Raw genomic sequence first — 12,932 nt, 5'->3', positions numbered from 1 at the left:
CATACAGTGTCCCCTGCTATTCTTAGATGACAAAAAGACAAGGACTTCCAACTGGCACTATTTGTCAGTGTACTCCCTCTGATGCTCTAGAATCCAAGAGCAACGAACATTCCAGAACAGAGGATAACAATTCTCACCTGTAAGCTCGTTTCTTCAAAGACGTGTTGTCCTGGAACCCAGCACCACAGTGAGTCTGAGAGTCTGAAAAGCTTTTGGCTTCAGAGCCCTTCCACAGGACGCCAGCATAAGTACACCACCTCACACGGTGACCAGAAAGTCCACGTGGACCAAGCTTCCAGTTCTCAGTCCTGCCAGGGGTGAGATGGCAGGAAGTTGAGTATTTAAGAGATAGGGGCTTAAAAACAAATGCAAATGACCCACCCCCCATGGGAAGGCCAGGAAGGAGAGTATTTCCATTCGGTGGAACAGCCTGCCAGCCCAAGGGGCCAAGGAACGCCTTGAATAGAAGAAAGTTCCTTCTGACCTAGAGGAGGGGTTCTAAGTTCTTTCCTTGGGAAGTAAGTTATATTCTCTCCTATAAGTAAGCAAAGTAAGAAGAGAAAGAAAAAAGCATATTTTCAGCCATTGGGGAAAGCCTACTTTAGGAATGTTGAGCTTCCTGGATGAGGGTTTCCAAGTATCTTAAAGTCATATAAATTTACATTTAAAAAATCTCAAACCACTTCTGAAGTAAATGCGTCAAAAATGGTGAGCATTAACCTATTTAAGCCTTTAGATCTAACTTCCAAGTTACAGGACATACAGGGAACAGAGGAGCAAGCTAAACCACACTATACAAAAAGCAGGCAAATAAATCCAGACTGTGAGGCATTCTACAGTCAATCAACTGAGTGACACTGATAAATTGTTGGCATTAAAGAAACACATAGGGACTGCTCCAGACCAGGGTGGCAAACTATGGCCTGCCAGTAAGTCCGGCCTGCCAGTGGAATTTGAAACAAAAACTTTGAAAATATTATTGGGACACAGCCAGGCTCATTCACATACATATCATGGAAACAGCAGCAGAGCTGAGCAGTTGTGACAGAGAATACAAGCCTGCAAAGCCCAAAAGAGCTAGTCTCCGGCCCTTCACAGAAAAAGTTTGCCAACCCCCTGCCCTAGATTGAGATATTCACCTGTGCCCCTTGTTTGGATTCAGATCACACAAAACAACAGTAAAGATAAGTGCATTTTTGAGGCAATCAAGAAAATGTGCCTATAAACTGGGTTATAGAAAACACTAAAGAATTACTGTCAATTTCATAGGTGATAACAGTATTATGGTTACACAAAAAAATGCCCTTTCTTTGGAGGTGCATACTGAACCATTTACAGGTAAAATGTTATGTTGTCTGGCACAAACTGCTTTAAATTGCTTCAACCACAACCAAAAACAAAGATGAAGCAGATATGGGCAAACAAGAATTGTGGAATCTATTTGATGCAGATATGGAAATTCATTATACTATTGCCTGTGCTTTTATATTTGCTTAAAATTTTCCTAATAACAAAACAAAACAAAAAATCAGAACCTTGATCAAAAAGCAGAGTTTATCACCCAAGAGCCTCCTTTCCAGGCACCTCTGGCTCTGCCCTCCCCACACAGGGTCCAGCCTCACCATTTCTCTGAACACACTTCATTTTAAGCTTCTGATCTTTGCTCATGGTGTCTGCCACCAGGAATGCGTTTTTCCACTTCTCTACCTATAAAAATTTCTCTCTTCACTCGAGGTCTGGCCCAAATGTCACCTTCCCCAAGTCCTCTGGTGAGTATTCGCCTGTCTCTGCTCCAACAGCCTCTTACTTCATTCTTAACATTTCAGCTATTTACCATGTCTATTACCTCATATGCCATGCAAACCCAGAGACTTCCAGTAACTCGGTCTTTTCTGTAAATCCATTCGAGGGGCATATATGACACCTTAGACAGAGTAAGCTTGGCCTATGCAGCTCTGGGGATGCAACCTGAACAAGGCTGCCTTGCCTTGAGCAGTTCTGCTGACAACAGAGAGGCCTTCAACTGAAGAATGAACCTGTTAGGCAAGATGCTGGGTGCTCGTTTAATTGAGGCTGTCAATAAAATCTCCACTATCTTAAGGTTTACCCTGGGTGGAGAATTTCTAAAGACTGCTAAGACCTATCCTTCAAACACTGTTGCCCTGACCCCTGGAAAAGGCCCTGGCTAGTGGTGGTTACAAAGCCTCCCAGAGGCTTTACTCTAAGAGCTGATCTGGTTGAAATTTTCAAGAGGTCTTACTAGGTAAAGAGAAAAATGAACAGATAATTTTAAAAAGATAAATAATACCGGTTTCCATCCCTGTTCTGTTCTACCTTCTGCACCACAAACAACCACCCTCTCCAGGACTATTATTAATAGTTAGGGCCTTGGTTAGTAAGGTCAACTAGTCCAAAATATTTCCATGTGACAATCCACCAATCAAAAATTAACTTTGCAAACTCAGCTTTTAAAATACAAATGCTCTCTATTAAGGTGGATGGTCTGCTTTCTCAGGAACTTGCGGCTTCTCCTGGGAGTAGTTTCAGGAAAGCAAGTCGTCTTGGGAAAATAAGGACAAACTGCAAGCGCTGGCTCTCCATGTTAGCATGTGAATACACTGAATGGGGCCAGGGAAAGTCTTCGTTTACGGGAAAGTAAGAACGCACTTAACATCTACACTTCACACAGCTCAGGGCAACCGATTTAGAGATATCCTTCAGTTCTCAATTCATGATTTCTCCCTGGGACATGGAACAAAATGAATAACCTGCTTTTTTTAAAAAAAAGGCTACAAGTCTAGTGCATTTTCTTATCACTTCACTATGAATAAACTAAGCTTGGAGTCAAAAAGTTGTGCTCAAAAAACAGGATTTTGAGTGAGTGAAACAGCAATGATAACAATATTTTGTAACCAAAGTAGTAAGAAAAAAATCCACCAAAATTCAGATGTTTCACTAATGGCAACAAAGAAACCTAAGACCATAAACTCACAAATGCACGAAGGTGTTTTTAGGTTTCTTTTGCAGTTTTCGGTCTCCTTACAGACAGGAAGCTCTAAAAGGAAAAGCGGGATTTCTGAAGTGTCCTCGTTCAACCTCGAGGTCCTTGTACACCCACCTCCCGAGCGGGCATCACTTTCTCTTTATCGGAACCCAGCAGCGTCCTCGCGGTGGCCCGTTGCTGACCTTTGCTGTCCTCCCCCGTCGGCAACAGCGCCCGCTTGCCCCGCGTGGAGCCCCTGCGCCCGTGCCCCGGGGTCGCCCGTGCCCCGGGGTCACCCGTGCCCCGGGGTCACACGGCCCCCGCGTCAGAGGGTCCCTCCGCGGGCGGCCCGCGCGCCTGCGCCCCAGGCTCCTGCCTCCCCCCGCGCGCCCGCCGGGGCCCGGGGGCCGAGTCGCCACGCGCCACGCGGGGAGCGACGCCCCGAGTCCCCGCGGCCCCGGGCCACCCCACGCCGAGGGCGGGGCAGGGGCGGGGCAGAAGTCCCCGGTCCCCGAGTTTCGCCGGCGCCCAGCGCCTCACCTGCCGCTCGGCCCGGCCGTCGGGGAGGGCAGCCGCGCCGCGGAGCGGAAATGCTGGGCCGGGCGGCGCCGCGGCGCCCAGGCCGCCCCGGGCGGCGCCCCCTGTAGGCGGGACGCGGGCCCCCAGCCCCTGCGGCGCCGCGCCCGGCCGCGCGCACAGCTGGACGCCGGCTCACCTGGACTCCCGCTCACCTGGACGCCCGCACGGCTGGCCGCCCGCACACCTGGACGCGCGCACACCTGGACTCCTGCACAGCTGGACGCCCGCACACCTGGACGCGCGCACACCTGGACGCCCGCACATCTGGACACCCGGACCACCGCACACCTGCCCGCCCGCACACCTGCCCGCCCGCACACCTGGACGCCCACACGGCTGGCCGCGCGCACACCCGGACCGCCGCACACCTGCCCGCCCGCACATCTGGACACCCGGACCACCGCACACCTGCCTGCCCGCACACCTGGACGTCTGCACAGCTGGACTCACGCACACCTGGCCGCCCACACACCTGGCCGCCCGCACACCCGGACCGCCGCACACCTGGACGCCCGCACAGCTGGCCGCGCGGCCAGACCCATGCAGATATCCGCAGGGGATCATTCCACAGACACAGCACAACCAACCCTAGATACCTGGGACACCCCACACAACCAACTCAGCACACCTGGGGACGCCCTACACCAGAAACATTGTGCACAGCTGGCACTCCTCCTGCTCAGCATGGACTCCATGTTGGACCCAGACACACCCGGGACACACTGTATCAAACACGGACACTCACAAGCGACTCCACAAACTTGGGGACATACCACATCAGATGTCAGGCATGCACACACATCTGCAAACCAGCCAAGCTCAGACACACCTGGCGAGGCATCCCACAGGACAGACGCACACGTCACCACGCCTCACGCCTGAGCATACGCTGTCAGCACTGATAACACGCTAGGTGAAGATAATCCTGTGGTCATACGGCCCACTTATTTACCAGTTCTCCCTTTTTAATAAAACTATGATCGTAGGAGACAACAGAAGCAATGACCTGTCCCCTGACCCCAGGACTAATTCCGAGCCCTCGAAATTAGAGTGAGAACCAAAAGCTGAAACGGAATTTTCCTCTAGGGATTTTGTTCGTTTGGGGTTTAAGCAATGCTACTTTGGGAGCCCAGGTGACAGGAATGGCACAGAAATGGAGAGAGGGCCACGTCTGCCCCTCCGAGAGACACAAATTTAAGTATGTATCAGACTAGCAACAATTCCTCTTAATCGTTTCCTGCCACTTCTACTTTCTCTTAGATGTGGCCTGTTTGAAATCTTTTCATAATCTGGTTTTTATCCAAACATTTCCGATAATGCTGATGTATTTTGAGTGGATGGTCAAATCCAGAAAAATCTGAATGATCAGATTCACAAGTCATTAGTTTTTATAGAGTTCTTTCTTGTCTTAGACAGTTTATGATTAAGTGTATAAAAAAATCTTGTTGAGCATGTATTTTAACGTTAATATTTTAAAGAGTAGTAGTCTCAATTTTTTTTTTTTTTTCTTTTAAGGGAAAGAATTGTTTCATTTTTGGAACAACAGTTTCATTGTTTTTCTTTTTCGGGGAGGAAGATCATGTTGGCAAAGGAAAGCACAGTAGGTAGATGAATAAATAATTCCTGTGATGAAGTAAAATTAAAGATGGTGACAAGGTGAGTGAAGTTGCTGGTACTACCAGGTGAAGCTGGGACATACATTTCTCCGACAGAGATTAGGCTCTGTGGGAGGAAGTCTTCAGTGCAACTGTCAAAAAACAACTCACAATTTTAAGCAGTTTTTAAAATGTGGTCCCAGTCCAGCAGCACCAGCAGCACCTGATTATTTAGAAATGCACAATCTCAGGTCACACCTGAGTTACTAAGTATGCCCCGTGATGGGCATTTAGCAAGCGATGCTGATGCATGTTCAAGGTTGAGAGCCATGAGCTGTCAAATACTTACCTCGGTTCTTCAAACTTTAATGTGTGTGTGCATCAACCGAGGATCTTGTTTGAAAATGCAAATTCTGGTTTGGCTAGCCAGAAGGAGGGTCCAAGATTCTGCAAGTATCGACAGGCAGCGCTCAGTGAAGATTTACTCGTATGTGTGTACACACCGTGAAGATGGCTCCCCAGCAAAGGCAAGGGTGGGGAGTTCCCTCAGAAAGACAAAAGGCACAAAGTATCTCAAGGAAACGGATTGGTCTCTCTAGACAAGTCCTTGGCTCGTCAGTTTAGGGTTGGTGGGTTACACAGGAGCCCTTGGCAAGCCAACTGCTCTAGTGGTTTTTAGGAACTAGGTGGACTCACCCAGGCCTATTAGGTTGCATCAGAATGGAACAGTTGAGCCATTTACTGCAAAGGGTTCAGCTCACCATTGGGCTATTTTTCTGCTCATTCTGGTCTGTTTGCTGGGCGATTTTACAATCTTGCACACCTTCCAGGCTTACTGTCATGCAGCCAGAAAATCACTGTGCATGTGTTCAAAACTCAGCAAACATTTCCTTTATCAACCCCAAGGATTTAAATTAGCAAATTGTCTTTAACCACAAGTATCCAGTTTGGCCATTTTTGTTACCTAAATCCAAGCAGGTAATTGCCAAGCTCTGTTTTCCAGACTTGGGTGCAATAAAGTAGATGCCTAATTTATATTTATATTAGACTAAATATGCCATTACTTAATATTACGCAAAAGAGGCTGGCCTGTCTCCTTGTTACCCACCCCCTCCCATCCCCCCACATACACAGGCCTCCAGCATTACAAGTACCACTCAGTAGATGGGAAAGTTTCTTCTGTATCTCTTGAAACTATAGTTATCATGTGAAATAAACAGAAAGGAGAAGCTATATAAGGAGTTTGAAGTCCAACTGAATAACACTATAAAATCTACTGAAATATTATCAAATTATTCTAGTAAATCATTTAAAAATCATCTTAGGCCCTTAGTAGCCTGCAGACTAAATCCAATCCACCACTTGGTTTTGTAGAGCCCTTGAGCCAAGAACGAGTTTTACATTTTTAAATGCTTGAAAAAAAAATCAGAAGAAAAAATGATAGTTCATGAAATTCAAATTTCAGTGTCTGTACATAAAGTTTTACTGGAACACAGACACGCCTTTCACTTACACATTGTCTGTGGCTGTGCTCTCACACACAGGCAGAGCTGAGAAGCTGCCACTGGGACCATATGGCCTGAAAAGCCTAAAATATTTACTATCTGCCCTTTTCCAAAAAAAGTTTGCCCACCTTGCAAACTGTGTCTCTTGCTCTGGCTTCTGTTATAATTCCTACCTCTTCTTTCTGTAACAGTTGATTGATATGACTGTCTCTCTCCCGAATGGACTGTTTCAGGAGCCCAGGTCTAAATCCTTTGTGTGTATGTTTTGAACACCTCACCCTATGGTACACAGAGTAGGTATTCAATAATATTTATTTAATCGAAGTTTACTTTTTGATCATTTTCACTATGTAAATTAATATGAACTTTAAAAATAAAGACTTTACAGTTTCGACATAGAATCCATTAGGCTAATTTAGAAAATTTGTGTGCAAAAACATAGAAAATAGTATATATTCTGCAAATCATTGGTTCCTTATTTCAGTTTTTAAACCCGGGTCTAAGAAATTGTCGTTCAATTTAAAAGCAGCAGAAGTTTTTTTTGTTTTGTTTTCATTCTGTCACGTTATTTTATTTCGTACAACAGGCCTCACCGCTAAACAATATCCATGCAAAGAAATTAATGAATGGAGAAAACCAGCCTCACACAGCTAAGTTTGCTCACATTAAATTCAGTCCTGGTATTTCTGGAATTAGTCTTTTAAAGATGGTGCGGTCTGCTGTCAAGTGTTTTTGAATAGGGCTTTGACCTTTTCTCCACAAAAGATATGCCATCTTTTCTAAAAAGGGTGAAATTTCCTAAGCAATTGCAGTTGAGATGGTTTATGCTATACTCGCCTGTCTTCTGTAATGTCAGGAATAACAAGCAAAGACGGGAGTAAAGCACTACATGAGATTATTTCATTAGTTTTGGTGTATAAATCCCTAATCATGGATAGGAGAGTAATTGTAAGAATTCTCAAAAGCAACCTGACCAGCCAATATACCATCCCATGACGGAGGCTAATGATGTGGCAAAGAGCCACAGCCAGGCCCTGCCCTGTCTCTGACCCTCTAATGTTGCTGCCGTTGTCCTGCCAGAAACTAGTCAGAGCCTGCTACTAAACACTAACTACTCAAAGCAAGTAATGCTAACCTGTTGCTTAGAAATGTAGACATTACAACATGAAATGTAACTTGACTCCCTTGAGTGGCTGAGGTAGGGAATGACTACACACTGAGTCCCTTGTGTTCCAGGGACAATATGACTCTTCTCATTTTATCCTTTAAACAACAGTATGGACCAGATATTATCATTCCCATTCTACAGGTGATATGGCTCTGAGAGGCAGGACAACTCACGCAAAGGCACTGTCAGTACACAAGAGAGCCAAGATTTGAACTCAAATCCAGTTGAACCGAATACCCATGCTCTTTAACTTAATAGCTAAAACCTAATATATGCAGCCATGTACAGTATTAGGACAAATCATTTCTTTTGTATTTTGACATTTTTGTTAAAAGTGCTTACTCCTGTGTTATATAGGAAAGGCCGAAAAGAATTGCCCCCACTTTACAGATGAGGTAAAGAAGTTTTTTTGTTGTTGTTGCTGTTGTTTTATAAATATGTATGTTATTATTCCATAGTAGGTAAAGAGGTTAGGTGGCCTGACCAAGGTCATTTGACTGGCATGTGGCCTGTCTTAGCCCAAAGACCGCCAAGTACAAAACCATAGTTGGACAAAGTCGGATTTTCTGTCTCGTCTCAAAGAAGAGAGACTAAGAACAGAGGAAGCCGGGGTTGCCTCAGCAAACAAAGAAAAACTAAAGAGATTTGGGGAAAGATGGAGTTTAGGTGAAATTCATTTATATTTTTTGGGCAGCTGGCTGTCATGGGGATCTGACCCCTTGACCTTGGTGTTATCAACACTATGGTCTAACTAAATGAGCTAACCGGCCAGCCTCAGTGAAACTTAAAGGAAACAGTGTTTTGAGGCTCATGACAAGTGGGGTCGGTGCAAAGGGTCAACATCGGGTCTGGGCTGCAGAGCAGGCGTAGGGTCCTGTCTGTGGAGACTACAGAGTTATGGTAGATGCAGACTGGTGGTGCATCCAGAGACCTTTACGGGAAGCTCTTCACCTGGGCTGCTTGTTTCAAGGGGACTTGGATCCTCTAGGCAAGTGTGGCATGTTCATTCTTACTGATGATTTCAAACAGCAATGTTTCTGATAGTCAATGCTTTTCCAGAATGAGGCTTCTCAGTGACTGAGAAAGCAGCAACCACCCAAAGAAGGGGGTTATTTGACCCGTTACAACATCCGTGTGTTTGGGAGAAATGCTGTTTCCTGTTCCCTCTGCGGCTGTCTCATTCTGTGCTACCCCAGCCTGATGGACAGCAGGGCAGAAACGGACCTTTTCAGTCTGAGGTAATCTTTACCTGACCAGGCCATATCAGGGCTAGAAACCTTCAAAATATTATATTTCCGTACAGGTGTTGGAATTTCAAACATTCTTATATTTCACAGTAGATTTTTATGAGGATTTCTATACACAGGCAGAGAAGCTAACTTGTATAACTTTTTCCAGTGACTTCTGTATATGATTTCATTTTTTCAAAAAAGGGTTTAACATCTAACCCTTTGAAGGCTGCTGTTTTAGTCCAACTCTCATTTCATAGAGGAGAAATTAAAAGTGATGACATCACCATTATTTTTATTAGAAGCAGCTGAGGTGTGGAATAATTAAGTGACATCCCAGGTTCCAGGTAAATAATGGCAGGTTGGAATTGTTTCTATCTAATTGAATTGTTGGAGCTTAAGAAAAACAAAATAAGACTCACGCTGGTGAAATTGATCCTAGGATAGATATCATAAACCAGATCCCATATTCTTTCTGCCCTATTGCCTTGTCTGCTGAGGTCTGCAGTTTCCCAAGCCAGTACTGTCAACACTATCATCCTAATAGGAAGGTAGTTGAAAAGTTCGTGGAAAAACAGAATTAAAGATAATAAGCGTCCTTCCATGAACTTTCTGAAAATGCCTCATACTTTATCAGAAAGTTCTAGAAATTAGCAGTTTGGATATTCAAGACAGATCTCAGGTCTAGCCATCACAATTAAGGCTATGGAAATTTAACTGCTGAGGCAAAATTGTTTTTAAAGATGGATAAAAGTGCAATTAAAATCTCGAACTTTTATGACAAGTGGGGAGCAGAAAGCTTTATTGGTCCTTGAGAAATGCCACATATTTAAAAATAAAATAATTGGAAATGTAGGACCCTCAAGGCAGTTTTAACAAAGTAACATTAAAAGTACTTGAACTAATTAGATAGAGAGTAAGTGATCAAAATATAAATCTGAGATTATTTCTGGATCATTTAATTATAGGATAAAAACAAGTAAGTGACGATTTTCCTCTCTTCAATTATTTATTGTGTGTTATTATATGCCAAGCACCATTTCAAGGCTTTATGTATCTTTTCTCATTTAAACCTCCCAGTAATTCTGTGAGAAAGGTAGTCTTATTCCCCACTTTACAGATGAGGAAGCTGAGATGCTGAAAGATGAAGTTACTTGCTGTGTTAGTTTGCTAGGGTTGCCAAAACAAGGTACCACGAACTGGGTGGCTTAAAACAACAGAAGTGTAGTCTCTCATAGTTCTGGAGGCCACAAGTCTGAAGTCCAGGTGTCAGCAGGGCCACCCTCCACTAGAAGGTGCCTTGGATTCAGTGTCTCCCCAAAACTTGACCCCCACTGTGACAGTGTTAAGAGGGTGGAAATCCTGTTACGATAATTGAAAGGTAGGGCTTTGAAGAGGTGACTAGATTGTAGGACCGTGTGGTAGTGAGTGGATTAAAAATGGTGGTCTTGGGCCTGGTTTGGACAGCTTTAAAAAGAGAGTGAATGAGGAGGTTAGTCTCTGCTCTCTCTGCTCCGCCATTTCGCCATGTGATACCCTGCCATCGCTGTCATCACCTCCAAGACCCTCACTGGATGTGTTCCCTGGACTTTGGACCTTTGAGCCTCAGAAACTGTAAGCAAATAAATTTCATTTTCTTTATAAATCACCCAGTTCCAGGTATGTCGTCACAAGCAAGAGTGGACTAATACAGAAGGCTCTAAGGGAGAACCCTTCCTTGTCTCTTCTGGCTTTTCGTGGCTCCTGATGATCCTGAACTTGTAGCAGCATCACCCTAATCTCTGCCTCTGATATCAATCCAAAATAGGATAGGATGTGAGGAAAGGCAGACTTTGGCCTTGAAACGCTATACCCTGTTTAAAAGAGAGACCTCTGAGGGAGGAACACACAGGAGTCCAAAAGACAGACAACTGTGTGGAAAATTTTGCCTCTAGAGGTGGGAGCTAACCAGAGGAGAATAAAAAGAGAAATGGAGATCTTTGATATTATCAGAGTTTAGTACTTTCAGCTTGGTCGGTTGGGGAAAATGAATGATGTGTCTCAAAATACATATCACAAAATTTGCACCAGTGCAATATAGAGTGAGTGAAGGGATGCTTCAGTGATGTGCACACCTGCTGGACATTGTATTTGGCAGAGGCTCTGCCATGATTCTGACTTGGCTTACTGACAACTTCAATTCCCAAAGACTAGTCTAGAAGGAGAATGTTACCGTAGACCTGCGTCGGAAACTGTTTCCAAGACGGCCATAACAAGATTTCCCATTCCACATGCTCTTCTTACAATATGAGGTTGACACAACTCCCATGGAGAAGTGAGGTCTATCTTCCCTCCTCTTGAATCCGAATGGGCCTGTGACTATGGCAGGAGACACTCTGTAACTGCTGAAGCTGAGTCAGAAAGGGGGATATAGCTTCTGCTTGATCCTCTTGGAATCCAGCCACCATGCTGTGAGGAGGCCCAAGCGTCCACAGGAGAGGCCAGGTGTTGGTATTCCAGGTCTCAGGCTCCAGTGAAGTAATGGCCAATACCCAGCATCAGTTGCTGACTTCATGTGAGCAGGACTTCAGATGATTCCAGGTCCCAGCCTTTGTGCCACCCCAGCTGACATTGTATGGAGAAAGGGAGGAGCTATTGGGGACCAATCGGCCCAACTTGCAGATACATGAGTGTACAAGGGTACAAAGGATTCACATTATGTTTTAATCTCATTTTTCTATCAACTTTTTGAAGTACCCTTGTATTAGTCAGGGTAATGATATTTGAGCAAATATCTGGGAACCCTGGGGCCCAGTCAAGTTGACATATAAAATTAACCACCACAATGAGCAAAATAAATTATTTTTATTTTAAGCCACTAAATTTTGGGGCAGTAGATAACTGGAACAACCTATTTCTAAACAACAATTGGAAATTGTCTGGTAAAGTGAAAATAATAGCAACTATGGGAGAAAGTGGCAATACAGATAATTTGTGAAAGCAAAACAGAAAAATGGCTACACAGGAGTAATTAGACTCAGATCCAAAGCTTTAGAAATGAATATTTCTAGAAGTTAAATAGACACAAGACAATAGGGAGGCTTTCAGCTCTCAAAAATGCAATTAGGACTGTGAATCCAGCGAGGAAAAAGATGGGGAGGCACCTAAGACATGCCATAAAACCAGAAAGTTCACTATTAAACAAAGTCGTTTAAAAAAAAAAAAAGATTAAAAATCTAAACAAATAAAAGAAACAAACAAAAGGAATAAAAAACAAAACAAAGATATTTAAAATATATACCCAAAAGACAAAAATTGACTTATCTCAGGACAATATGAAAGGGGTTACTTTGCAAGAATTGTGGCAGGTAAGATAAGCAGACGTCTGTCTTTCCATCCTTCCTTCCCTCTTCTCTCCCATCCCTTCCTTTTTCTCTTTTTGTTGTTGCTAATTCCAGAACTCATATCATTTCATCTCTACAGAACTACGTATTTCTATCTTAAAAATATGCACATATTCTTACATAATCATAATACCATTATCACAACAAATTTAAGTTTATTAATGGTTTCAAAAAATGTCATTTTTTGTTTTTTATTTAAAATTAGGAATCAAAGAAGGTAAATTTTGCCTCGATGCGGTTCAAACTATTCGTTTTTGGCAAGGATACTTCTCGAGTGGCCCTATGTAGCATCACAGTGGGAGACACATGGTATTCTGGTGTCCCATTCTTATTCGTGCTAAAATTGGCCTGGTCTCTCCAGTGTGAAGTTCCCATCAGCCTTTCATCTAGTAGTTTCATCCATTGCCGATCTTTGCCTGTATCAACTCGTTCATTGAGGACAAAAACAAACAACAAACAAAAGCAAAAAACAAAAAAGAAAAAGATTTTC

This window comes from Cynocephalus volans, chromosome 7, assembly GCF_027409185.1.
Source record: "Cynocephalus volans isolate mCynVol1 chromosome 7, mCynVol1.pri, whole genome shotgun sequence".
NCBI lineage: Eukaryota > Metazoa > Chordata > Mammalia > Dermoptera > Cynocephalidae > Cynocephalus > Cynocephalus volans.
This window is presented reverse-complemented; position numbering follows the sequence as displayed.